This window comes from Prinia subflava, chromosome 30 (assembly GCF_021018805.1).
Source record: "Prinia subflava isolate CZ2003 ecotype Zambia chromosome 30, Cam_Psub_1.2, whole genome shotgun sequence".
NCBI lineage: Eukaryota > Metazoa > Chordata > Aves > Passeriformes > Cisticolidae > Prinia > Prinia subflava.
The window spans coordinates 880,409-885,208 of NC_086276.1; the positions used below are offsets into that span (position 1 = coordinate 880,409).

At 49.9% G+C, this 4,800-nt stretch overlaps 1 long non-coding RNA gene across 1 annotated transcript; it reads left to right on the plus strand.

The window, feature by feature from the left end:
• Positions 1 to 1,643: 1,643 nt before the first annotated feature.
• LOC134562752 (uncharacterized) lies at positions 1,644 to 4,427 on the plus strand. Its single transcript, XR_010083260.1, has 2 exons — positions 1,644 to 2,824; positions 3,598 to 4,427. It is a non-coding gene; the product is annotated as an uncharacterized LOC134562752 (long non-coding RNA).
• Positions 4,428 to 4,800: the final 373 nt, after the last annotated feature.

Below are 4,800 nucleotides of genomic sequence, written 5' to 3' on the forward strand. Positions count from 1 at the left end.
GAGGCGTTTTTCCTGCAAGTGACCTCGAGGCCAGACCACAGCACTTGGTGACCTGTGGCCTACCCGAGACTTCTCTTTTGCAGGTGCCCTTGAGGACGTGTTAACTTGGAGCTTTCCTGAGGCACCTCTCTAGAAGGTACCCTCAGGGGCAGACATGGCGGGCAGATTTCACGGCCTGTTCAAAGTCTTCAGGGGGACAAAAAAGAAAGACCCTGGAGCACAACAGCCTGAAGAGCCAGAGCAGTACCGGCCAGTGCAGGACAGTGAGTGACAGAGCTGGGCCCCAGGGCTGATGGCTGCAGCCAGCTTGGCCCCATCCCATCCCACCTGCTGTGGACATGCCCATGCACAGGAGGGAAGAGGGGCTGGGGCTGAACCTGGCAGAGGCTGTGCTCCATCCCCTGGGGCATCCCGGGGCTGTCCCTGCCTGTGGAGCCCAGGGCTGGGCTCTGTTCTCCGGCCTCTCCCGCAGCCCCTCAGCTCTGGCTCCGCTCCCTCTTTGCCAGATGCAGCCATGGACCGGACACAAGAGCAGGAGCCCGCCCGTGGCCGCTTCCGCAGGACACTGAAGGTACCTGCAGCCATCCCCACCTGGGCTGGGGCTGCTGTCACTGCTCAGCCCAGCACCACACTTGGAGCACTCCATGGAACGTGTCTCTCTTCCCTGTCCTTTGTTCTCCTGCAGATGTTCCGGAAGTTCCTGCGCATTCGACGTGGAAAGACCAGCAGCACAGCAACTGAGGGCACAGCACAGCTTAACTCTAGGCTGACTAAGTCCCAGGCAGAGTCTGATGTCAGCACAGATTCGACTGCACGCTCAGAAAATTTTGACACTGTAATTAATGATCACAGGGCGAAGACTGTTCTCATGTCAATGACTGAGGGCATGGTCAGCACAAACACTGACACCAGAAAGACTCACGGCATCACAAATACTGCCATCACACCCACTCCCACTGTGATTCATGCTCCCACAATAGATTTTTTAGAGGAGAGTGCTTTTTCTCCTCAGCAGCAGGTAAGCAGCCTGAGGCCAGGCCTGGAGGCCTCTCAGGATCATGTGCCCCCTCAAGCCATGGCCACTGGGAGCCCTCAGCCTTTGAGGCCAGCACAGTGTGCCGGGGAGGGAAGGACTTCTTGGGGGAAGCCGGGGAAGTTGCTCCTTTGGACAGTTCTCCAAGTGTTCCCCATGCCTCTTCCAGGTGCCAGCCATTGTAAGGAACATTCACCGCAGACTGGCATCCCATGTCACTGTGAATGCCAGGCTGCAAATTGACATTGTGAGGCTGGCTGAAGAGCATCCAGCTGATGTGGTGCTGACCCTCCTGTGCTGTGCCCCAACGTGTGACAGGTACAGGATGTACCTGCCTCGAGAGCTCAGGGCTCACCAGCCTTTAGGGCCCATCGCCCTGCACAGCCTGTGCAATGGGGTGTGCCAGACAGGCAGAGAGGTCCAGGACCCTCAGGACCTTCTGTTTCCTGAGCCTGCTGCCAATGCTCCCTCCCTGCACTTCAGGGCATCGGGGCTCTGTCACCTGGGCCCCAGAGCTGCACAGGGCATGGCAGTGTGACTGAGATGCCCCTGACACAGAGCTCTGATCCCACAGAGCTGCTGCCATGATCTGGAGAACCATAGGCTCGTCGGGACCAACAGTGGAGAAGGTGCTGCCAACACTGGTCTGTGTAATGGAGCACTGGCCACTGTACAGGATGCGCACCTCTGATGGGGATAACAAGGACATTTTTGCCCTGGCTGTGAGTTTCTGGGCCTTTGCTCACCCCGAGTCACCTCTCCAGCAGCTCTCCATCCTCTCCCTGCCTCAGGCACTGAAACCTGGGCTAGGGGCAGGCTCAGGGGGCACCAGGCCCGCTGCTCCCCCTGCGTCTCCTCTTATGACCTGACACCTCGGCACTGAGCGCTGTCTTGGGCTTCTTCTATTTCAGGCAACTCTGGTGCTCTGGGTGATTCTCCAGGAGCCTGAGTGCCACGAGGCAATGACCCTTTATTCCTCCCGCCTGTCTGTGGCTCTGCTTCTCCATGTTGTCATCACCACACAGCAGATGCCACCCAAGGAAGTTGATAACTTCTGGACAGCATGCCGGCAGGAACGCCGCCTTCCCAGCAACCCCAACAGGTTCCAGTCTGTAGGAGGATAGCTTGTATCATAAGGTAGAGCTATCCACACCTGGGCCTCAAACTAGGCCTCAGACCAGGCCTCAGGCCTGGTCTAGCAGGCCTCAGTACGTTCAGCATACGTACTGACAGATAAACTTATCTACTACTAAGGATGTCTTAAGGTGGTAGTGTCACTAACATAGAACAGTTACTGGGATGACACGGTGGCTACCTTAAACTGCAATAGCTTACATACTTCTGTATGTTCACCGCCTATCACAATGCACCTGCTACTGTAAACTATTCGCTCTGTACTTAACCGGCCATCTCACAGAATAAAGCGGATTACGTGCTTAGAACCATATTGGTGTGGACGCACGTTATTCTAGTCCCCAGTCTTTCCAGGGTTCCACGTCATGTGGCGCCTGAATAGAGACAGAGCCCTGGATTTTAATGAAATATAAAGCTTCGATGCTGTGTGATTATTTAGCTTAAATGCTGTGGATAATTTAGCTTCAATGCTGTGGATTATTTAGCTTCAATGCTGTTAATTAATTAGCTTAAATGCTGGAAGTCCTCGCTTGATTTTGGACGTGTGTGTGTCGCCTGCGAACTACAGTCCAGAATTCCCGAGGCAGGCTGGGGAGCGTCTGTCGATTGGATTGATCAGAAAAGGCGACAGTACCACCTACTGTCAGCAGAGAGAAGGTAAGAGCGGCAGACGCGGAGGGATTCAATTATGGACCGGTACCTTTTGGCTGCCATGCAGCTTGTAGCGTCCATTGTCTCGAAAAGAGGCGAAAATATCAAAGACTCTGATAGAAATCACGTAATCCTATGGATTCAGAAAGAACAAAAGCGAAAGCGGCCAGCATCTCTTTGCAGAGAAGCAGGACGGAAAGAGAAAGGCAGATTGCTATGGGACGTTGTAGTTTTACCCGGAAAAAGAGCAAAGAGACGTTCAGAGTTAAGTGTAATTTGGGAAAAAGCAATAAATACCTTGCAAACATTCACAGAAAAGAGCAAAACCGTAATTTTAGCCGGAGAAAAACAGATTCCCTGTCCCTCTGCTTCCCTCTCCAAGAAAAAGGAACAACAGGAAAAATCTAAGGTAGCCAGACGCTTCAGTGGAGATTCCATGCATTCCACGCATTTCGAGAGTGAGAATGCAGCTTCGCTTTGGCCCTCCCTTTGTTCGTCTCTGGCTGTCCGTGCAGGGAAAAGGCAGGAAATGCTCCCTGCACCTCTCGGGCCGAATGAAAACAAACAAGAAGTTACTCAGCTGCCAGACCCGGGAGGCGGTGCGAAAGATGAGAAGGCAAGAGGGGCCGAAGGCGGAACAAGGAGGGCACAAGTGATGCAGCAAGGAGGCGGATCTCAGGGCGGCAGCAGCAGCGGAGCGACCGGCAATGTTCCTGGCTGAGCCGTGTTTTTTTTTTTTTTTTTCTTTCTCTGTCCCGCTCAAAAACATAATAAACAAGATGTCTACTAATGAGAATGCCAGCACACCGTCAGCTCAATTAGAGGCTCCTATGCCCCCGCAGTCTGCCAATCAACTGCACTAGCCGACGGACTGGGCTCTGAAATCTTCTTACCCCCCCCCCCTTTCGCTGAGTGTAGAGGCATGTCAGTGTCGTCTTTGAAGATAAGCAAGCATCGTAACTCGACCCTGTGTCGTGCTATTACCCAGGAAGCTTTCAAGATTGTTAAACAGAGACAGTGAAAACATGCAACAAGTGGACATTGCAAGAAAAACACCAGAAAAAGAAGGGAAAATAGTCATCTGTCCCTCTGTTGTGAAAGAATCCATCACTGTGTGAGAAATACAATGTGAAAAAGATACATCCTATCATGAAAAAGACAAAGCAAAAAATGAAATAGAAATGAGTTCTTAGCTAGAGTTATTAACTCTGTGTAAGGATGAGTTGTTTCTACATTTTGATGTTGTTAAAATTAATTTTTGTGTGAATTAATTTGAATTTGAGTTAATTATTGTTAAACATATAGTTTTAAAGCTTGTTTTTAGGATTTGGGCCCTGATAAGTTTAAGTTAAGTTTGAGTCTATACTTAAATGTTAAGGAGTTTAATTAGTAATGATTTTTTAGTGAGTTACCACACATATAGAGTTTATAAAGTTAATGAAGGTTGTAGATTTTTGTTGAGACGTACTTATGTTAGATTTAAGAGTTAGTTGATTTAAAGAGTGTTTTATAATTTGTAAAAGGTATAGTTGTTTAATTTGTAAAGTTTAGTTAGAACAAAAAAAAAAAAAAAAAAAAAAAAAAAAAAAAAAAAAAGAAAAAAGAAAAAGCGGGGGAAGAGGAAGGAGAAGGAAGAGAAAGAAGCAGCAGGGAAGGAAGAGAGCGAAGGCAAGAAGAAGGCTTGACCTGAGGGCAGCTTTCCACCAGAACCAGCGACTGACTGAGCTCCAGCTGCAGTCTCACCTATTTAATTCAGTGCCCACTGAGGTTCCAGTCCATGATTCCGATGTTTCTCCCTGTGCAGAGTCTGAGTTTGCTTGCAGAGCACCCAAGGCTTGCTCCCCCGAGTGCCGCATGGTTCCACGTATGAGTTCAGGGCTTCTGTCTCTCCTGGGTGACCCAGAACCTTAACATTTAAAATTAGAGGGGGGAAAAAATAAATGGTGGGAATGAAAGGTTATTAAAGGTTTAACTTGCATTTA